At 45.6% G+C, this 23,531-nt stretch overlaps 1 long non-coding RNA gene across 2 annotated transcripts in view; it reads right to left on the bottom strand.

Moving 5' to 3' along the window:
• Nucleotides 1-22,719, bottom strand: part of LOC107133135 (uncharacterized) — a 38,841-nt gene extending 16,122 nt beyond the window's left edge. The window contains exons 1-4 of one of the 2 annotated variants that reach the window (XR_003038121.2): nucleotides 22,634-22,719; nucleotides 17,589-18,440; nucleotides 4,848-7,503; nucleotides 837-4,637 (exon numbers count right to left, since the gene is read on the bottom strand). This is a non-coding gene — a long non-coding RNA (uncharacterized lncRNA). Of the gene's footprint in view, nucleotides 1-836; nucleotides 4,638-4,847; nucleotides 7,504-17,588; nucleotides 18,441-22,633 lie in introns of those variants that run through there. The other variant, XR_009490541.1, reaches the window with a different exon arrangement.
• Nucleotides 22,720-23,531: the final 812 nt, after the last annotated feature.

Genomic DNA, 23,531 nt, shown 5'->3' with positions numbered 1-23,531 from the left:
TTACTGAACAAAGGTCTTTTATCCTCATTACCTCTAACATTAGTGATAGCATATGACAACAGATAGGTGAACTATGGGTTGGAAAACATCAACATATTTCGGCACTATCAGTCAAAAAGATGACTAGCATAAAACACAATGGGAACTGATCCAAAATGCCAATGACAAATAGGAAAAGTTGAAAGATGACAGAAGAAAGTTAATCTATAAAGAAAAATTACATATCGGTGAGAAAAAAAATGGATAACACAATGTTCAAGTGGGCAATGGACACGAGCAGACAGCTCTGTAAATGGAAAATAAAAACACTGTTCAACTTCAGTAACAACCAAAGTAATGCAACCTTGCAACAATAAAAACACCACTCTGTCTATCAAACCGGCACAGTTCAGCCGATGTGTGTGTAGGTATAAGGTAACACGAACTTTCCAGGCTCCTTGCTGCTGCTACTGCTGCTGCTGCTAAGTCACTTCAGTCGTGTCCGCCTCTGTGCGACCCCATAGATAGCAGCCCACCAGGCTCCTCCGTCCATGGGATTCTCCAGGCAAGAGCACTGGAGTGTGTGCTACTGCCTTCCAGGCTCCTTATGGGAGGGTAAATGGGGTCAATGTTTCTGAAGAGTAAAGTTTTAAAAGCCTTTAAAATGTTTCTATTCTGTGGCCCAACATACACACTTGTAGGCATTTATCCCAAGGAAATGGAAATACACTAAAAGACATATGAACAAGAGTGTTCATTAAAATGTTACTTCTAATGGTATTGAAAACAACCTAAATACCAACAATAAAGAATAATTAAATAAAGTTCATTAATACAATGAAATAGGATACAGCCATTTCTATAAATATTATGTTGCCCCATCCTCATTCAGGGACTCCAATTACATGTATATTATTGAGAATTTCCAGATGTAAAAGCTGGATTTAGAAAAGGCAGAAGAACCAGAGATCAAATTGCCAACATCTGTTGGATCATAGAAAAAGCAAGAGAATTCCAGAAAAACATCTACTTCTGCTTTATTGACTACACCAAAGCCTTAGACTGTGTGGATCACAACAAACTGTGGAGAATTCTTAAAGAGATGAGCATACCAGACCACCCTACTGGTCTCCTTAGAAACCTGTATGCAGGTCAAGAAACAACAGTTAGAACTGGACATGGAAAAATGGACTGGTTAAAAATTGGGAAAGGAGTACATCAAGACTGAATATTGTCACCCTGCTTATTTAACTTATGTGCAGAGTACATCATGCAAAATGTCGGGCTGGATGAATTACAAGCTGGAATCAAGATTGCCAGGAGAAATATCAACTACTTCAGATATGCAAATGATACCACCCTTATGGCAGAAAGCAAAAAGTAACTAAAGAGCCTCTTGATGATGGTGAAAGAGGAGAGTGAAAACTGGCTTAAAACTCAACATTCAAAAAACTAAGATTATGGCATCTGGTCCCATCACTTCAAGGCAAATAGATGGGGAAATAATGGGAACAGTGGCAGATTTTATTTTCTTGGGCTCCAAAAATCACTGTAGATGGTGACTGTGGCCATGAAATTAAAAGATGCTTGCTCCTTGGAAGAAAAGGTATGACCAACCTAGACAGTGCATTAAAAAGCAGAGACATCACTTTGCTAACAAAGGTCCATATAGTCAAAGCTATGGTTTTTTCAGTAGTCATGTACAGATGTGAGAGTTGGACCATAAAGAAAGCTGAGAACCAAAGAATTGATGCTTTCAAACTGTGGTGCTGGAGAAGATTCGTGAGTCCCTTGGACAGCAAGGAGATCAGACTGGTCAATCCTAAAGGCAATTAATCTTGACTATCCATTGGAAGGACTGATGCTGAAGCCAAAGCTCCAATACTTTGACCACCTGACGTGAAGAGCCAACTTATTGGAAAAGACCCCGATGCTGGGAAAGATTGAAGGCAGGAGAAGAAGGGACAACAGAGGACAACATGGTTGGATGGCGTCACCAACTCAATGGACATGAGTTTGAACAAACTCTGAGAGATAGTGAAGGACAGAGAAGCCTGGCATGCTGCAGTCCATGGGTCGTAAAGAGTCAGACGCAACTTAGCAACTGAACAACAATAGACCATTTGAGTTGTACTATAACTCAGTGAGACTCAGTTCATTTTTTTCACTTTTTTTCTCTCTGTTTCCTGAAGGCATTCATGCCCTGGCATTTCTAGCCTGCCTGGCACTTGGAAGAAGAGGGCCTTGACAGCAAAGCAAGTCCTTGTGTAAAGAGACTCAGTATTGGCATTTGGAAGTAGGCCTGGCATTCGTGGAGATGGTGAAGACCAAGGAGATGCACCCAGAGTCCTGACAGCTGCTCTGTCTACACCCAGCCCTTCCACAGGTCCAGGTCCCAGCGCAGCTTGTGAGCCAAGTTCACCATCAGCTGAGAGCCCAAGTGTGTCTCCATACCCAGGGAAAGCATTATGGCACGAGTAGGGCAGGGGCAGGAAGGAATGCATCCACAAACCAGGGAAAAAGGAAAAGAGCAGACATCATCCTAGGTGGAGGCTCTGCTGTGGGGAATGCTGTACAGATAGCCCTCGCTGTTTTCCACTCTTACTGGAAGGCCATATGCCATCTTTGCCACCATCCATCCCAATATCGGTAGGTGGAGCTTGGCAGGTTACAGCCCAAACTGGGCAGGCAAAGAGAACAGCTGGGGCCCGACTGAGCCTGTAAACAAGGAAGTGGAAGGCTAAAAGCAGGAGTCAGATGAGCAGGGTACACGCTGGCTGACAGAGGGGAGGGTGCCAGGCAGGCTTCCATCCTTAGCTACAGTTCAGGCAACCAACGAGTCCAGACAACAAAGCCCTGTATATCAAACACCAGCTCTGCACCAGCCACTGGGGAGCTGAGGCTGCTTCTTCAGTGCTTTCAACTGAAGCCCAGATCCCCCTGGGGAGGAGAAATGGGGAAGGAGGTAGGAATAGCAGGGCCACAGTTGGTCCACAAACCATGAGGCAGACAAACATGGCAGGACCAGGTGTGGGCCCTCCTTGTACCATACTCCGAGTATGCCGTCAGCAACTGCTGCTGGGCCACATTAAAATGTCTTTCTAGGCAATACTGGAGAAATATTCACAGGTGCCAATCATATTTCTGGCACTCTATCCTCATAATCCTCTTGTCTTCCATTTGTAGGGATTTCAGAAGCTATCTATAATTTATTCCTTCATCTTTGCCTTCCACCTCTCCCTCACACAAACATCCAAGCACAAACCCACAGACACACTGATCCTCAATGAAAGGCTTCCGTTTCCTGCCTCCACAGCTTGACCTGAAAAGTTTCACTCCTCACCCAGGGCCTTCCTTTTCCCCACGTCAGGCTCCAAGGGCAGGAACATACACACACACACACACACACACACACACACACACCACTGTCAAAAACTATGAAGGGTCTGAGATTTGCCCCACTTGCAAGCTAACAACTGAATCACTCAGTTTCATGGATGCCAGAAGAAGCCACGAGACTCCTGGGTCAGAGACCAAGGGCTGACTACTCACGGGGCAGCTAGCATACTGCACATCAGCACATTCAGCACCAGTTTCCAAAACTCCAGCCCCCACAGCACAGCATGAAGAGGACCCGTGAACCATTGCTCTCACGGTGTTTTTCACTAAAGGAGAGGAATGCAGGGCTTAGGGAACCTGAATTTTGTGTAACGACCAGTGAGCATGCCTGCTCCTTGTTTTGAAAGAAGATATTGCTGTTATCTTCCAAGACTGACTGCAGTGCAAACATCTTAAAAAAGATAACAGAGAACAAAGAGCAGTCAGTTTACTCACAAGACAACAGAAATACAAGAGTCACATGGAGAGTTGTCTCCCAACAGCCACCAGAAGATAAAAATAGACTTTGGAACAAGACTCACTTCTGTTCAAATTCTAGATTCCCTTCTTACCAGTTGGGTGACTTTGGACATGTTTCTTAATTTCTCTGAAATAATTTTCTCATCTGTAAAGTAGAAAAAGTAGTGTGTGTGGGTGTGTGTGTGTGTGTGTGTGTGCACGCGCGCGCGCGCACGAACCCACATACACATGCGCTCAGTCGTGTCTGACTGTTTGTGACCCCATGGACTGTAACTGCCCGGATCCTCTGTCCATGGAATTTTCCAGGCAAGAATACTGGAGCGGTTGCTATTTCCTCCTGCAGCGCATCTCCCGGACCCAGGGATTGAACTTGCATCTTTTGCGTCTCCAGCATTGGCAGGTGAATTATTTACCACTGTGCCACCTAGGAAGCCCTATTACTATAACTAATTGTCCAAATTGCACTAAGTCTTTCAAGTCCAGCCCGGTAGATCCTTTTGCGGAAGCTCTCCCACCCCTCCCCTCATCCCACCTTCTTCCTTCTCACAACCACAGGAAGTTCAGCTCCCCTTCTAAAGTCACTGGCGTCTCCTCAGTTAGCCGTGTCCCAACCCAGGATGACGCTCGCTCTGTCATTTGAGTCTTATCATTTCACTGAAGATGTCTGTCTTATCTTTCCAACTGGAGTATTCCATTCTAGAAGGCAGGGATTCTGCCTTCTCCTTCTCAGTATCCCCGCAGCAGGCAGTGTTCTACCTTGTATGACTCCACGGACAAGAAGCTTATCCAGCCCGAAGCAACTGAAAAATGTCACATTCCTAGGCAATTAGGCCCCTCTCAGCTACACAAAAGTGTGGCTCAGAAAAGCAAGACAGAGGCCTTTCTCAGTAGAATGGCGGGTGAAGCCAGGCCTGTGACCTGAGAGCTGCCGGCCCAGCTCCAGCACCCCACCCCCAGCCCTCAGCCCTGGAGCCAGACCCCCTCCCCCATGACTCATCTCCAGCACTTACAGAGGGACCTGTCAGGAACCCTGAGGGAGTTGTTCCCTTGGCAGAAGGAGAGAAATCTTGGCCATGAGGAGGAGTTTGTTTGAAAAGAACCAGTTGATTCAAAGTCCAAACAATGTTATCCCCTGGAAAGCCAACTTCCAGGCAATCTGTGGAATAAAAAAAAAAAACCCTTCTGATTCAATGCCATGCCCCAGGGTGGCAAAACATACATACCTCCAACCTGTCTCTGAGCTGGCAAGCCGACGACATCTTCTGTGGGCACTTTAGTGTTTAGCAACCTCCTGACAGCTGATTTGATCCAGATGTGCACTGCAGCCTTCTCTGGTCAGCAAAGAACAAACAGGCCTTCCCAGACGTGCCCACCCCCACCCCAGGGCCAGGCCTCTGAGTGGTTGCCCTCAGGCTCCAGCAAAATCTGGGGGCTGCATCCCAGGCCCTCACCCTGCCCACAACTCGCCAGGGGCACTTCGAGAAGAGCTGGCTCCCTCCAATCCTCTGATAAGTCTTCACTCCTCAGCTACCTGGAAATACCCTTTCTTTTAAAAGTCAAGGAGCAGAAAAGCAGTAGTAATAGATGCTACAAGATGGATTGATGAGGGGGCGGGTGGCAGTCCCAGCCTGTGGTTTTCCCTTGAAGAGCTGCAGAGTTGGAGCATCCCATCTCCTGCCTGCCCCCTGAGGGTTGGTGAGAGGAGGGCCGCTGCAGACACAGCGCTGGTGCAGTGGGGGCAGGGAGGGAGGGCGCGGTGCCTGTCTCCCACACTCCCAAACGAGAGAAACCTTAAACAAGGCCTCTTCCCTGTTTTGTGAAACCAGAGTGAGACCACAGACTGTCCCAGTGTGTCTGTGTTGCCTGTGGGAACAGAAGCAAAAAACGACTACATTGGGCTTAGTGCGTGGTGGTCGTCCCACATGAAGAAACTCACTGAGGCTCAGGGGGCCCTCGGGTCAGACCCGGGGTCCAGATCCGGCTCTGCCACTTATGAGCTGAATGACCTGGGTCTGCTTACCTCAGCGTCGAAATTCCTCCTTACATGAAATGAGAAAAGAATATTAATATTAACTCAGACAGCTGTTGTGAGGATTAAGTTCGTGATGAGTGCTTGGTACAGAGCTTGGGGGATGGGATAGGCTCGGTGAGAAAACTGATTTGTGTTGGAGAAGACTCTTGAGAGTCCCTTGGACTGCAAGGAGATCCAACCAGTCCATCCTAAAGGAGATCAGTCCTGGGTGTTCATTGGAAGGACTGATGCTGAAGCTGAAACTCCAATACTTTGGCCACCTGATGTGAAGAGCTGACTCATTTGAAAAGACCCTGATGCTGGGAAAGATTGAGGGCAGGAGGAGAAGGGGACAACAGAGGATGAGATGGTTGGATGGCATCACCGACTCAATGGACATGAGTTTGAGTGAACTCCGGGAGTTGGTGATGGACAGGGAAGCCTGGCGTGCTGCAGTTCATGCGGTCGCAAAGAGTCGGATAGGACTGAGCGACTGAACTGAACTGAGCTGACTATCATCAGAGGGCTACCAAGTTGGCTTCAGCGTTCAGAGTTTCCTTTCCCAGAAGATTACTCGAGAGGAATCATCTCTGTTCGTCAGCTGGGGCAGGGGCTGGTGGTTCACCACAAATCCCACCCCAGTCAAGCGCTGACCAAGCCCAGCCACCCTCTCGATCCTGATCAAGCCCCACCCCGCCGCCATGATCAAGTCCCGCCCGGCCGCCATGATCAAGCCCCGCCCCGCCACCATTCCACGCCTTCTACCGCCATCTCCAACCAAGGAGCTTGGAACGCCAAAATCTAGGGGTTTGCAGCATTTTGTTGGAGTCCCTCTGTTTCTCAAAAAGCTTTTCAGCGAATGCTGCAATGTATGTGTTAACTCTGGATTTCTCAAACTAGGTAGGGTACATGGACCTACTGACATGGAAGCTACAGTACACCAGGCATGTCTTCCCAAAACGTCAATTCTCCTGGATGGTATTAATTTAATACATTTTACATTAAAAAGAAAGACTTGTTGTGGAAGACACATGGAGGAATGTGGCTGGGATGCTGACGTGAGAGAACTGGGCAGAAGCCACCTGAAGCTTATGAGGTGACTGGTGCAGATGGGCCCCAGACAACTCCGCTCCTACCTCAGGACCACCACTGAAGTTTCCCGATACCAGCACCACCTCCCTTGGAGGTCAAGCACTGGCCCATGACACAGTTCTGGCCAGAATTCAGGGGCATCCTGCGGTGGGAAACAGTGGTCAAATAGCTTCAGGGGAGAGGGTTTCCTTCCAAATAAATAGTGACCCATGGGAGGAAATGTCCTCTTCTTCATTCAGGTGACCCTCCACACTCAGAGCCTAAGGCAGCAGCAACCATTTTCTCACTCCGGAAAGACAGGCTCACGAACAAGTCAGTGACCAAGGACTCTAAGAGGGCAGATGGAGGAGAACAGGTAATGGCTAACTCCATCCAGCTTTAATAGCCAGCCCTGGAACCACCAACTCCAGATATCTTGTTCTGTAAGATATTAAATGTACTTATTGTATAAGCTTTATTACAGTGGATCCTTCGATACTTGCAGTTAATAGGGTTGATATGAAGGTGGCAGTGTTAGATCCACTCTCCACGTCCACCTCAAGGTTGGGGAGTCTTTGCTGGGTCTAGAAGACAGAAGAGCAACATGCAAGCTTAGCTTTAATGTTGATGGTTGCTGTTATTTATTGAGTTCTTACAACACTTCCCTGGTGTCTCAGACAATAAAGCATCTGCCTGCAATGCAGGAAACCCGGGTTCAATTCCTGGGTCAGGAAAATCCCCTGGAGAAGGAAATGGCAACCCACTCCAGTACTCTTGTCTGGAAAATCCAATGAACAGAGGAGCCTGGTAGGCTGCAGTCCATGGGGTCACAAAGAGTAGGACACAACCGAGCGACTTGACTTTCACTTTCTTATGGGGGAAAAGAACGATTAAAATACAAACATATGGAGGCTAAACAACACACTTCTGAATAACCAACAAATCAAAAAAGAAATCAAAATATGCACAGAAACGAATGAAAATGAAAACACAACGTAGATAAAACACTCTCTAACATAAATCACGGCAAGATCCTCTATGACCCACCTCCCAAAGTAATGGAAATAAAAGCAAAAATAAACAAATGGGACCTAATTAAACTTAAAAGCTTTTGTACAACAAAGGAAACTATAAGCAAGGTGAAAAGACAGCCTTCAGAATGGGAGAAAATAATAGCAAAAGAAGCAACTGACAAAGAATTAATCTCAAAAATATACAAGCAGCTCATGCAGCTCAATTTCAGAAAAATAAATGACCCAATCAAAAAATGGGCCAAAGAACTAAATAGACATTTCTCCAAAGAAGACCTACAGATGGCTAACAAACACATGAAAATATGCTCAACATCACTCATTATCAGAGAAATGCAAATCAAAAGCACAATGAGGTACCATCTCACACAGGTCAGAATGGCTGCTATCAAAAAGTCTACAAATAATAAATGCTGGAGAGGGTGCAGAGAAAAGGGAATCTTCTTACCCTGTTGGTGGGAATGCAAACTAGTACAACCACTATGGAGAACAGTGTGGAGATTCCTTAAAAAACTGGAAATAGAACTGCCATATGACCCAGCAATCCCACTGCTGGGTATACACACTGAGGAAACCAGAAGGGAAAGAGACACATGTACCCCAATGTTCATCACAGCACTGTTTACAATACCCAGGACATAGAAGCAACCTAGATGCCCATTGGCAGACCAATGGATAAGAAAGATGTGGTACATATACACAATGAAATATTACTCAGCTATTAAAAAGAATGCATTTGAATCAGTTCTAATGAGGTGAATGAAACTGGAGCCTATTATACAGAGTGAAGTAAGTCAGAAAGAAAACACCAATACAGTATATTAACACATATATATGTAATTTAGAAAGATGGTAACAATGACCCTATATGCTAGACAGCAAAAAGAGACACAGATGTAAAGAACAGACTTTTGGACTCTGTGGGAAAAGGCAAGGGTGGGATGATTTGAGAGAATAGTATTGAAACATGTATATTATCATATGTGAAACATCGCCAGTCCAGGTTTGATGCATGAGACTGCATCAAACCTGCTCAGGGTGCTCAGGGCTGGTGCACCGGGATGACCCTGAGGGATGGGATGGGGAGGGAGGTGGGAGGGGGTTTCAGGATGGGGAACACATGTACACCCATGGCTGATTCATGTCAATGTATGGCAAAAACCACTACAATATTATAAAGTAATTAGCCTCTGATTAAATAAATAAATTAAAACAAACAAACAAACAAAAGAAAATGTGATATACATATGCAATGGAATATTGCTGCTGCTGCTGCTGCTAAGTCACTTCAGTCGTGTCCGACTCTGTGTGACTCCATAGACGGCAGCCCACCAGGCTCCTCTGTCCCTGGGATTCTCCAGGAAAGAATACTGGAGTGAGTTGCCATTTCCTTCTCCAATGCATGCATGCATGCTAAGTCGCTTCAGTCGTGTCCAACTCTGTGCAACCCCATGGACAGCAGCCCACCAGGCTCCTCTGTCCACAGAATGATCTAGGCAAGAGTACTGGAGTGGGTTGCCATTTCCTTCTCCAGCAATGGAATATTATTCAGCCACAAAAAAGAAGGAGCCCCTGCAATTGCTACAATATGGATGAGCTGGGGGTGGGGGTGGTTTATTCTAAGTGAAATAAGTCAGACAGGGGAAGAAGTACTGTGCAGTATCACTTACATGTGGGATCTAAAGGAAAAAAACAACTAATTTCACAGATATAGAGAACATGTGCTATAGCCAGGGGCCAGGCGGAAGGGGAAATTGGGAGATGTAGATCAAAGGGTACAAATTTCCAGTTATAAAAAGAGTAAGTTCTCAGGATCTAATGTATGGCTCAGTGACTACAATATATAATATAGTATTATATATTTGAAAGTTGCTGAGAATAAATCTCAAGCATTCCTACCACACACAATAAAGTGAACTATATGAGGTGACAGATGTGTTAATTTTCTTGATCTTAGTAATCATTCTACAATGAATATAAAATCATAATGTTGCATACTTTAAATATATACAGTTATATTTGTCAATTATCCCTCATTAAAGTTACAAAGGCTATGGATTTTCCCAGTGGTCATGTATGGATGCGAGAGTTGGACTGTGAAGAAAGCTGAGAGCCGAAGAATTGATGCTTTTGAACTGTGGTGTTGGAGAAGACTCTTGAGAGTCCCTTGGACTGCAAGGAGATCCAACCAGTCCATCCTAAAGGCATCAGCCCTGGGTGTTCCTTGGAAGCAATGATGCTAAAGCTGAAACTCCAGTACTTTGGCCACCTCATGCGAAGAGTTGACTCATTGGAAAAGACTCTGATGCTGGGAGGGATTGGGGGCAGGAGGAGAAGGGGATGACAGAGGATGAGATGGCTGGATGGTATCACTGACTTGATGGACATGAGTCTGAGTGAACTCCGGGAGATGGTGATGGAGGCGTGCTGCAATTCATGGGGTCGCAAAGAGTCGGACATGACTGATTGACTGAACTGAACTGAACTGAAAGTTACAAAATGAGAAAAAAAAATTAAGTCAGCCTCCTAAAGAAACATCAACCAGGCGCCACCAAATGTTTTACCAAAGAGACCTTAGAGACCATCAAGAACAATGCCCAAAGTCAAGAAGTAAGCTGACGTGTTAATGCCATTCAGCTAGTGTGGAACAAGGCTGGGACGAGAACCCAGAGTTCCGAGTGCTAACTTCTGCCCGGGTGGTCTGTTGTATTTTGCCTGAGATGCCACCATCAGAATGTTCCCTTCTGAATTAATAAGCCCCGAGTCCTCCTATAGGCGATTAGATGTTTCTGCCATGTGCTCTAAGGCACACAGTCCCTCCCCTTTCACGCTGTATTGTTATTGCTCATTTAATTGTCTGTCCTGCCCTCTAGAAACACTTTCTTGCAATGGCTCATTGTATCCCATTGTATCCCAGGATCTAGCACATGGTGGGCTCTTAATAAATATTTGTTGCTTGAGAAAGTGAATAAATGGATGAAACCACCTCCTAAGAGAATGGCCTGTGTGAGGTTACGTGAGGCTTAGTGTGTGGAAGCAGCTACTTTCCTCAATGCTGCTGAGGCAAGCTTCATGGAGGAAAGAGAACTGTTGATATGAGGAGGAGGAAAGGAAAGAAAGAAACCCACAGCAGGCTTTGAGGAGGGCTGGCTGAGGTAAGGAGCTCCGTGGATGTAGAAAAGTCCAGAGCATCTGTCTCTGCTGGAGAGACGCGAGCACGTGAGGCGGAGGGGCATGCGGAGTCTGCGGGTCCGCAGCTCGGCGTCGGACTAGCCGCTTCTGCCAACCTCGTGCCTGTGCTCCCCAGGCAGCAGAAGGTGTTTCCCAGCCACGAACTCTCGTCATTGCCTGTGTCCTTCTTCGTCCCCAGACACAACGACTGGGCCATTAATTTTCTTCCAGCGTGCAGGGAGCATGCCAAGAACTTCCTGTCACTTATGAGTCATGGTCTCTGAGCACAGAACATCTCCTGAGGAAAGTGAGGGCTCTGGGGCCCCTGGGCCAGCTCTGCCCAAGGGTGCACTGATCCAGAAGAAGCACCCAGGAAAGGACCTGTGTTTATTCATCCAATAAATCATGCACGGTGCCCTCACTGGGTGGCGGGGGCTAGAAGAACCCAAGAACCAGTGAAAAAAAAGAAACAGGCAGGGACCAGGGTATGGATGACGGCCTGACACTTACTTGTTCTGAAGAGCCCAGGCTTGACAGGGTTATTGAGATAATTGAATGAGAAAATGGATGTGACATTGTTCTTCAAGCTGTAAAGTACTGTTACTACTAGTTGCTGTGGCTAAACAAAAACTAGACATCAGACCTACAAGACGTAACGTTCCCCTCCTTCCTAACCCCTTCAAGTTCCATTTTCCAGCAGTGAATAAGGAGGACGCTCTCAGAATGTCATGATTGCGGTACCGAGTTCAGCTGGATTTGTTGCAGGTGAGAGTTAGTCCCTTCATTAGTGGGAAGCTTCTAAGACTAGTACAGGGACCAGAGAAGGGTGAGTGACATTCATGCCGCGTGCTGCCAGTCAGGAAGACCTGCAAACCAAAGGCAGAAATGGCAGCCTGGTGATTTTGCACACAGTTTTCAAGGTTGCCTTTACACTCTGAAGCCTGACTACTTGTTATAATCCTACTCGAATCAATCAACTAATATTTACTCAGCACTTGCTCTGCACTAGGACTATGCAGGACGAGTGATTTCCAGACGCTATCCAAAACCTTTCCATCCCTAAAAATATAATGCATTCCACACCAAACACCAGCCCTGCGTGTTAATATTCTCATCACTGCCTTGATCCAGGTGGTGAGGGCAACACAGACTGTCAGGAATTTATTAATACCTTCATTTCAAATACTATTGTTTTCCCAGTTTCCAATGTATCTTTCTGCTCTCAGCTTTCTATAGAACTTTCTATTCTTTTTTGCTTCTTCCCTTCTAATCCTCACATAAACTAAACACACACACATGGATCTAAAATGCTGAAAACAATTTCAAGATACTTTACCCCTGAATTTCCCTGGTGGCTCAGACGGTAAAGGGTCTACCTACAATGTGGGAGACCTGGGTTCAATCCCTGAGTTGGGAAGATCTCCTGGAGAAGGAAATGGCAACCACCCCAGTATTCTTGCCTGGAAAATCCCATGGACAGAGGAGCCTGGTGGGCTATCATCCATGGAGTTGCAAAGAGTCGGACACGACTGAGTGACTTGAGTTTCAGACAGTTACCCCTGAAGGTCTGTTTCCTCACCTGAAAAATGAGGCTGTTAAAGAAGGGAAGTTCTAAGGACTCTTCCAATTCTGTCTTTCTGGGATTCTGAGGTTCTCAATAGGAAGGTCTTTACTTTTAAATAAGGGAAAGAACTCAAGGCGAGGAGAAGCACTCAGGTCGTGGACAAAGTAGAGATCAGAGATGCTAGCTTGTTGAGTTGTTCTGCCCCATGCCCAGCAAGCAATAGCCTGAATTGCAAGAGACACTCTGCACATGTCCAGAACAGGAGGAAAACCATTAAATGGGGGTGAAGGAGGAAGCATTAAATGATAAAAGGCTCAAGGTTTTTTAGGGAGCTATTTTGTGACTAGGTCTTTACCCAGAATGTTGATTCTGACTGGAAACTGGGGATAGGAGCCTGGGATCGCAGCAAGTCACAGAGTAGCAGGCAAGAAGAGGATGGTTTAAATGCCTCCACTGAGGCTAAAAATGAGGCTTCATTGCTGCCTGGCCCCCTGGGAGCCTCTTCAAAAGGCTGGCTGGGTAGCCCAGGACACACCCACTCCCAACGCTAGTACAGAAGGACAGAAAATAACCCACACATACCCTCACATATTCTTCAGGTCAGTTAGTTCAGTTGTGTCCAGCTCTTTGCGACCCCATGGACTGCAGCACGCCACGCCTCCCTGTCCATCACCAACTCCCAGAGTTTACCCAAACTCATCTCCATTGAGTCAGTGATGCCATCCAACCATCTCATCCTCTGTCGTCCCCTTCTCCTCCTGCCTTCAATCTTTCCCAGCATCAGGGTCTTTTCAAATGAGTCGACTCTTCACATCAGGTGGCCAAAGTATTGGAGTTTCAGCTTCAGCTTCAGTCCTTCCAGTGAATATTCAGGATTGATTTCCTTTAGGATGGACTGGTTGGATCTCCTTGCTGGCTGGATAACAGAATTAGCCAGAAGGTTTTCAGGAAGGAGAAACTGTCCTCAAGCAGGATATATGGTGGTTATATAATCCTTAGTACAGAGTTTAAACTGAGTTGTTTGTTGTGTAATCATCAGTTCTGGGCTTAAAGAAAAAACGTTTTATGTGACTAAGACTAAGGAATGTAGAGGGGAAAAAAGTTTGTCTTTTTCTCCTCCTTGAGATTTCCAGACCCCTGTCTCCTCCTTGAGAGCCCCAGACCGCTGTCTCCTTCTTGGGGACCCCGAACTTCTTATCAACCTGCCTAGGAATTGACTCTCTCATGATTTTGAAACCCAGGAAAATGAAGTCTCTCACTGTTTCCATTGTTTCCCCTTCTATTTGCCATGAAGTAATGGGACCAGATGCCATGATCTTGGTTTTTTGAATATTGAGTTTTAAGCCAGCTTTTTCACTCTCCTCTTTCACTTTCATCAAGAGGTCTTTACTTCCTCTTTGCTTTCTGCCATGGGCTTCCCTTATAGCTCAGTTGATAAAGAATCTGCCTGCATTGCAGGAGACTGTGGTTCGATTTCTGGGTCTGGAAGTTCCCTGGAGAAGGGATAGGCTACCCACTCCAGCATTCTTGGGCTTCCCTTTTGGCTCAGATGGTAAAGAATCTGCCTGCAGTGTGGGAGACCTGGGTTGGATTGTTGGGTTGAGAAGATCCCCTGGAGAAGGGAAAGGCTACTCACTCCAGTATTCTTGCCTGGAGAAGTCCATGGATACAGTCGGACATAACTGAGTGACTTTGACTTTCTGCCATAAGGGTAGAAATTCTTAGTGTCTCTTTAAGAGAGTTTAAGTGTCACACATACTCTTAGTGTCACTTTAAGAGAAATGGAGGAGAGAATAGCCCAGAATGCAGAATGACTAAGTGGACCTGCATTAAAAGGGCAAGGACTATGGACAAAAGAAAATAATTCTTTCCTGGAGGAGGAAGCAGAAGGCAAGCCAGCCACCACGAGCTGGAGTCTGAAGGAGGAGGCTGAGGGAGAGCAAAGACGGGGGGCGGTCTTGGAGGAGGGCCCAGCGGGAGCACTTGGGTCCTCGGTCTGTCTGGAGGAGATGTGACTCTCCAAGAGGACGGTTGTTTCTCTCTGTATCTTGCAGGGTTACACGCTCCATCCAGGGAGCTCAGTAAAGACTTAAATCCCTTTCCGAGGTTTTCCTGAAGTGTTGCTGCAAGTGTTTCTTTGAATGGCACCCTTAACTGAGCCTGTAGCAGAGGCACCCCGGTTGCATTCTAGTGTCCTTTGGAGGAGCTCTTCATGCCAGAGGTGACCTCGGACCTTTGACCTTCGACCTTCTGGGTTCACAGAGTGTGCTTCAGGGACAAGCCCTCAGGTTTGAAGTCAAAGCTGTAAGTTTCAATCATTAATTGCATAAAGGAGTTGTTTGGCCTCTCTGTGTCTTCGTTTTGAAAAACGGATGATAATTTCTAAAAGAATATAATATGTTTAAATACTATATTCCCTGGTGGCTTCCCTGCTGGCTCAGATGGTAAAGAATCTGCCTGCAGTGCAGGAGACCCGAGTTCCATTCCTGGGTTCAGAAGATCCCCTGGAGAAGGGAATGGCTACCTACTCCAGTATTCTTGTCTGAAGAATTCCATGGACAGGAGCCTGGTGGGCTCCGGTCCATGGAGTCACAAAGAGTCAGACACGACTGAGTGACTAACACTTTCACTTTCACACACATACATATATATAGCTGTCTTCAACAGGAGACCACAGAGTCACCCCGAGTGTTTTGCAAGCAGACATGCCCATAAAAAGGAACAAAGTACCAAGATACGCCACTAGGACAAATCTCAAAAACATGAAGTCAGACACGGAAGACCACATAGCAGATGATTCCATTTATATGACAGGTAAAGAGAAAGTAAACCGACAGAGACAGGAAGTGGATTAATAGATGCCTAGAGTTGGGAGGTGAGGATGGGGAGTGATGGCAAACAGGGCTGAGGTTTCTTTTGGGAGTGAAGGAAATTATTTAAGGTAAGGTTGTGGTGACAGCTACACAATTGGTACTATTAACCTTTGAGTTGTACACTTAAAAGATATGAATTTTACGGCCTGTAAATTATGTCTCAATAATGCTTTTTAAAAATACATTAATACATGTTCTTCAGTTCAGTTCAGTTCAGTTACTCAGTCGTGTCCGACTCTCTGCAACCCCATGAATCACAGCATGCCAGGCCTCCCTGTCCATCACCAACTCCCGGAGACCCAAACTCATGTGCATCGAGTCAGTGATGCCATCCAGCCATCTCATCCTCTGTCATCCTCTTCGCCTCCTGCCCCCAATCCCTCCCAGCATCAGAGTCTTTTCCAATGAGTCAACTCTTCGCATGAGGTGGCCAAAGTACTGGAGTTTCAGCTTCAACATCAGTCCTTCCAAGGAATACCCAGGGCTGATCTCCTTTAGAATGGACTGGTTGGATCTCCTTGCAGTCCAAGGGACTCTCAAGAGTCTTCTCCAACACCACAGTTCAAAAGCATCAATTCTTTGGCTCTCAGTTTTCTTCACAGTTCAACTCTCACATCCGTACATGACCACTGGAAAAACCATAGCCTTGACTAGACAGACCTTTGTTGGCAAAGTAATGTCTCTGCTTTTTAATATGCTATCTAGGTTGGTCATAACTTTTCTTCCAAGGAGTAAGCATCTTTTAATTTCATGGCTGCAGTCACCACCTGCAGTGATTTTGGAGCCCAAAAAAATAAAGTCTGACTATTTCCACTGTTTCCCCATCTATTTCCCATGAAGTGATGGGACCAGATACCATGATCTTAGTTTTCTGAATGTTGAGCTTTAAGCCAACTTTTTCACTCTCCTCTTTCACTTTCATCAAGAGGCTTTTTAGTTCCTCTTCACTTTCTGCCATAAGGGTGGTGTCATCTGCATATCTGAGGTTATTGATATTTCTCCGGGCAGTCTTGATTCCAGCTTGTGCGTCTTCCAGCCCAGCGTTTCTCATGATGTACTCTGCATAGAAGTTAAATAAGCAGGGTGACAATATACAGCCTTGACGTACTCCTTTTCGTATTTAGAACCAGTCTGTTGTTCCATGTCCGGTTCTAACTGTTGCTTCCTGACCCGCATATAGGTTTCTCAAGAGGCCTCAGTTCAGTTCAGTTCAGTCGCTCAGTCATGTCAGACTCTTTGTGACCCCATGAATCACAGCATGCCAGGCCTCCCTGTCCATCACCAACTCCCGGAGTTCACTCAGACTCATGTCCATCGAGTCAGTGATGCCATCCAGCCATCTCATCCTCTGTCATCCCCTTCTCCTCCTGCCCCCAATCCCTCCCAGCATCAGAGTCTTTTCCAATGAGTCAACTCTTCGCATGAGGTGGCCAAAGTACTGGAGTTTCAGCTTTAGCATCATTCCTTCCAAAGAAATCCCAGGGCTGATCTCCTTCAGAATGGACTGGCTGGATCTCCTTGCAGTCCAAGGGACTCTCAAGAGTCTTCTCCAACACCACAGTTCAAAAGCATCAATTCTTAAGCACTCAGCTTTCTTCACAGTCCAACTCTCACATCCATACATGACCACTGGAAAAACCATAGTCTTGACTAAACAGACCTTTATTGGCAAAGTAATGTCTCTGCTTTTCAATATGCTATCAAGATGCCTAGTTACCCTCAATTTGAAAGTCCTTATGGAGGGAAGAGGGGAATGTGTAATCTGGAAGAATTTTCTCCTGTTGGTTCTTACACACACCTTCCCTGCCTCCCCATGAGAATCACTGATACAAACCTTTGTTCCTTCAAGAGCAGTCCATGGGGCCAACAGCCTTGGCCATCCTGGGAAAGCTGACTGAAGCACCAGAGTATGAGACCCCACCACAGACTGCGATGGAGATTTGAAACTGGTGAGTATGTCAAAGCTTGAACACTCCAGCAATCTAGAACACTCTGCACGTAGTGAGTCTCCAGCCCTCACAAGGTCTTACCTCTTGCCCTGCCTTCATCCTTTATGCAGCCAACATTCTCTAAAAAAGGGCCTTTTTCTGAGAACATTCTTGCCTTTCTGAAACCAGATAATAGGGGGTGAAAAAAAACCACAACTATTTTTTCAAGTTAAGGATTCTTGGTTATAAACACTAATCAGGGTTGCCTGCCTGCCTCAAAGCCTTGACCAGCAGATGTTTATGTGAGATGGCAACCGGAGTGAAATACCAGGCATCCAAGGAATGCAGCCCATCGGCTGTAGCAGGGAGGCTGCCCCCCGTGTGTTACACTGGTAAGCTGCCCCCACCGATGCTTCTCTTAGGAATCCCACTTAGCCAAATACCAGCTGGTTGGCTTTGTGTGCTAGAAAAGAGCCTAAACATGAGCAACCCTTCCATATTTCGATGCTGCAAAGTGAGTGAGACAGCAGGGGCCTGATTCCTAATTGCTCTGCTTCTGGCCAGGGGGACAAGCAGAAACTGGATTCTGGAAGCTGCTTTGGGGACTGCTGGCTGCAAGAGCTAAAGGCTGCCGTATCCCACCTCAAGATAGTAGCATTGAACGTTAACCTCGAATCTACATAATGAGGTTTTTCCTTGCAATTTTTACTCTAAATTTTTTACTTTACTCTTAGGAGCTATTATCTCAATTGCATCAGAGATTTCGACTATTTCTAAACAACGAAACTGTTTGGAAAGCATTATGTTGTGTGAGCACCATCTCGCCATATTAGGCAAGGAGTCCTATCCTTCTCTGTTACTCACGGTGGCAATCCAGCCCAGGTTCACACCTGCCTTTTTGGCTCCATGGCTCCATATGTATCTTCATCTTGATCAGTGTCTCCTTCACCAACACTGCCTCCAAAAGAGGAGTAAGAAGAGAAAGGAAAGGTCACCAAAGCTGCGTTAGCTAAGTCTCTGCTCCTCTGCAGGTCTGGTGACAATAGTGGGCAATATTTCCATTTTTTATATGATGCTCCTCCCTGAGTCAGAGAAGTCAAACTCCCAAGGGGATTCAATAATAACATGGCAGATGAATTCTGAGCCGTTTAAAGGTTTTTTTTAAAAAAAAAAAAAACTTTAGAAATTCTACAGAAGTACATTCATTCACTCTTTCCAACAGGGAGAAGTATAAAAATTTTTCTAAATGCTGAGTTAATATAAAAAGCTTTTTTTCATGTATTGCTTTACTTATGGTTGTGTTAGGAGGATAAAAATCAATTGATTACTGCTGGGGCTCTTGAGCCAAAGATGTACAGACAAAAGCTGGAAAGGGGAGAAAAGGGAGGAGGTGGTCTGGAGCTGGGACAGGTTAGCCATGACTGACCATCTGTGGACATCAGATGAGGCTGTTCCAAATATAACGGCCAGAGAGCTCGATGATATAAGGCCCTTGTGATGCCTTCCACATGCCATAAAAAGGACATGATTGGCCTCTCGTGGCCCTAGTTTTACTCCTCAAGATTTGAAGAAAAACACACTCGACTATGACATTGGATGAAAGACAATTCTTGCAGCCTAGATTCCCATCACCAGCCGCAAAACCATTTCCAGCAGAGTCTGACTCTACCGCCATCTCTGTGTCATTATGAATAGCCATATTAACCTATCCGATTGGTCCCAGAGACCCCAACAGTTACCAAAGAGAAAATAACTAGGAAGTATGCTCAATATTTCATAATAACCTATAAGGGAAAAGAATCTGAAAAAAAAAATATATATATATATACCTGAATCACTAAGTCAATGTGCTGTACACCTGAAACTAACATATTATAAATCGATTATACTTCAATTATTTTTTTAAAAAGGAAAAAGAATAACTACATCCAAACTAGAGCACCCTTATGATGATTTTTAAAAATGTTCAATGATGTATCTTTGAAACATACTTGTTTCATAAAGCAGGTTTAGGTGATATGTCCCACTTGAGAGGCTTTATCTTTCTGTGGCTGTTTAATGTTTCACATCTGACAACTAGAACCCATAACTGAAGGAAGACAAGAGCTTGATGATTTATTTGCACACAGTTGCTTCTCCAAGGTCAAGTGGGCTCACGGCTCGTGATGCACCAGGGAACATGTGAGAAGCATCTGCCGTGTTCTCCGTGCTGAGAGCAAGGGAGCAGTGTGTTGATGAGTGGTTGCACTGTTGGTATTGGAAGTGTCATCACTCACTTTACCATTGAAACCGCTGGGTCGGGAAAGTAAAGACATTGATCCTCCCAACTTGGCCCAGAAATAGAATTCAGGTTCTAGTTGGTCAGAACCACACACACCTGAACAGTCCTCTAAGCAGACTCGATGCAGCCAGGGCCGTATCAGCATCCCTGATAGGACCTTTTGGCGGGTCATGAGAGTCTCCTCTGACAAACCCAGAAAAGAAGCGAGGGGTTCAACGTGTTGTATTTGGGGGAGAGAGAATCAATTAAATGTCAGTTTGATGGAGTAAGTAAATAAAACTGACTGGGGTAAATAGGTGCTAATTATAATTGGAGAAAATAATTATTTCGTGGCATAAAAAGAAATGATTATATGTGTCAAGGTTAAAGAAAAATCTCTTTTGTTTGAAGTGGGACTTGCTTTGGAACTGGAATGGGGGTTACCACCCAGGTAGGAGAGAGAGGAGCAGAACATTATGAACTTAGAAAATGAATATGGTATGCTTCATTCTGGTTGAAGTACAGATAACGCTGGAAATGATGAGAAAGTGGAAGCAGACTGAAGACACTGGTTGTTTATGCTCTGAATATGATGACGTAAAACTTTTTGTATTGCAGGCCAACTTTGCTGTTGGGAGCAGTTGCCTGGAACAAGGATTCTAAGGCAGTGTCTGGGCTCTTAAGAAGGAGCTGTGATCCATTAGCAATGTCTGTTCTTGGAGCTGAATGATGATGCAAGTTTCATGTGTATTGACTTAGTCCTAAAGTGAGAAGAACTGTTAGAGGCTTAAAAGCAAAACTAACTGGATTAAACAGAGAGAGAATGCTAATATCAAACCTATGATGAGACAAAATTTGCCAAATTTTAATATTTCAAACCTTGTGCTGAAAAGTAGATGGAATAATGATCATATCTTGGGTTTAACATGTTTATTGAATCAGTCAACAAATATCTTGAATATATATCAGAAGCTTGGCACGAGGAAATAATGATCATTGTTGTTGTTCAGTCGCCAAGTCATGACAAATGCTCCTGAGCTCCAGGCATCCACAGTCTAGTAAGGGAGATGGACAAGTAAACCGACCACCAGAACTCCAGAGGAATAAACTGAGGAAACTGATTGGCTGAGAATGGCCCAAAGGTGTCCACAACCCAAGTCTTGGAACCTGTGAGTTGACATACGTGGCAAAAAGGCTCTTTGCAGATGTGATGAAGGATCTTGAGATGGAGAGATCATTCTATATTGAAAGTGAAAGTGTAGTCACTCAGTCCTGTCTGACTCTTTATGACCCATGGGCTGTAGCTGCCAGGCTCCTCTGTCCTCTGGGATTCTCCGGGCAAACATACTGGAGGGGGTTGCCATTCCCTTCAGCAGGGGATCTTCCCAACCCAGGGATTGAACCCAGGTCTCCTGCATTGCAGGCAGATTCTTTACCATCTGAGCCACAATTTTATCTGCATGATGTCACTTCAGCCACATCTGACTCTTTGCAACCCCATGGACTGTAGCCTGCCAGAATCTTCTGTCCACGGGATTCTTCAGGCAAGAAAACTGGAGCGGGCTGCCATTTCCTCCTCCAGGGGAACTTCTGGATCCAAGGATCCAACCCGCAGCTCTTAGGTCTCCTGCATTGGCAGGAGGGTCCTTTACCACTAGCGCTACCTGGTGGGTAGGCTATAATTTCAATTACATGTATCCTTATCAAAGTTGGACAGAGGAATATTTGACCCACACAGAAGAGGAGAAGACAACTGATCACAGAGACGGAGGATGGAGTGATGCAACCACAAACCACAAGCCAAGGAATCAGCAGAAGCTGGATTCTTCCAAGAAGTCTTGGAAGAAGCAGACTCTCCCTTAAGGCTACGGAGGGAGCATGGCCCTGCCAACCCCCTGATTTGGGCCCACTGACACCGGTTTTGGACTTTGGACTTTGGGAACCGTGAGGAAACAATTTCTGTTGGTCCCCTTCATAAACTTTGTGCTAATTTGTTAGGACAACCATCAGAAACTAATATATTCTGTGAGTTTAAGGGAGTGTGATTCATTCAAGGCTCCTGGGTCAAGCTTGGAAACTAATTCTGGATGATTTAGGCAAAAAGATTTCCTGGAAGGCTACGGGATGGGGGGGGGGGGGTGCTATGATATTACTTATAGAGCCTAGAAGAGGTAGAGCAGCAAGCTCAGAAATTGAGAAGGACTCCAGAAGGTTTCAAATGCCAAATGGGAGGAACAATCCCCCCAGGAGGCAGCTGCCCCTGCCATTGGAAACAGGAAAGGAATTCTGGCTATCTCTCGTGTCCAGATCTAATATTTACTCATGGTCGAAATTTTCAGAAAGCAGAATCTGATAGGATAATACTTGGACTGCCCGCAAGTGGGAGAGAAATCTCCCGCCAGTCAGACTCCTCAGTGGGAAGAGGTCTCACAAATACTACACATAAGGGAATTCTTCTCCAAATTCAGGAGGGGTTTTAGATGTTAATAACCAAAAACAACAGCAACCAATATCCATCCATGTCAGGAGATACCTAACCCAGTCGTGGGTAGCTTTGGGTGAAAAGTCATGTTTAAGCGGAAGCCTTAAGAACCACTAGGTAGGACCCGTTAGCTGTGAGTGTTTGTAAGGTTGAAGTATTTCACATGCATATATACTCATGCACACACACACACACACACACACACACAGAGTAAGGCTCAGATATGTTGATATCTCAGCTAATCGACATACACAGAACTAAACAGTTCGTGCGCCTCCCCTCCCACTCTGACATGTCTTATTCTACTTCTGATTACAAAGTATGAAGTCAATCCAAAGGGACTTGGGAAGGAGAAAGGAAAATAAGGGATTCAACCAAATGAGACCACATATGACCTTTCCATACCTCACTGTACCTGTGTCCTCAGGACTCGAGCTGGAATCCCCACAGATCACGGCACTGCGAGCGGTCATCATTGCTGCAGCTAATAAAGTGTATAGTATGTTGCTTAGCAACTCACACTGTTTGTGTGTCTAACTCCTTGCCTGGACAGACTGGAGTATAACTCCGGCTCTCTGGAGAATGTAACTGAGTCACAATTCTACATTTACGAGATCAGGGAAGAATAAAACCATTATTTAGCTATGTGGCTGCCTGCAGCTCCTGAAATAAAGCAGAGCACTAAGACCTTCGGGGAGACGACTCAGGAGACCATAGGGAGGATAAGGAGGATGGACGGGGATGGCCCGTTGTAAGAACAGGTTGGGAGAAAGCTCTATTAACACCATCCATCTAAGGAGAAAGAGAAGGTCCAGTCCGGGGGTCTCTGTCAGCTAGGGCACCTGCAGTGATGGTGCCAGGGCTGAGATGGTCAGTAGGATTTATGCCAGACACAATCAAGTCTCTTGCCACTGTTCTTAAATCGGGTCTTTATACCTGGAAGTTTCCAGGGAAGACGTAATACTCATGATCTATGGATAAGCCTAAAAGCAAATTTACTGAATATTTAGCTAAAGCATGCATAGCCGTTCCCTTCTGAAGGGGATCTTCCCAACCCAGGGATTGAACCTGTGTCTCTTACATCTCCTGCATTGGCATTGGCGGGTAGGTTCTTTACAACTAGCGCCACCTGGGAAGCCCCCATAGCTAAAGCATGTGTGCGTGCTAAGTCACTTCAGTCATGTTCAACTCTTTGCAACCCTATGGACCGTAGCCCGCCAGGCTCCTCCGTCCATGGGATTCTCCAAGCAAGAATACTGGAGTGGGTTGCCATGCCCTCCTCCAGGGAATCTTCCCAACCCAG

Source organism: Bos taurus, chromosome 14 (assembly GCF_002263795.3).
Source record: "Bos taurus isolate L1 Dominette 01449 registration number 42190680 breed Hereford chromosome 14, ARS-UCD2.0, whole genome shotgun sequence".
NCBI classification, from domain to species: Eukaryota; Metazoa; Chordata; class Mammalia; order Artiodactyla; family Bovidae; genus Bos; species Bos taurus.
The sequence above is the reverse complement of the archived record's forward strand: the minus strand, read 5'-3'. Positions and strand labels throughout refer to the sequence as shown.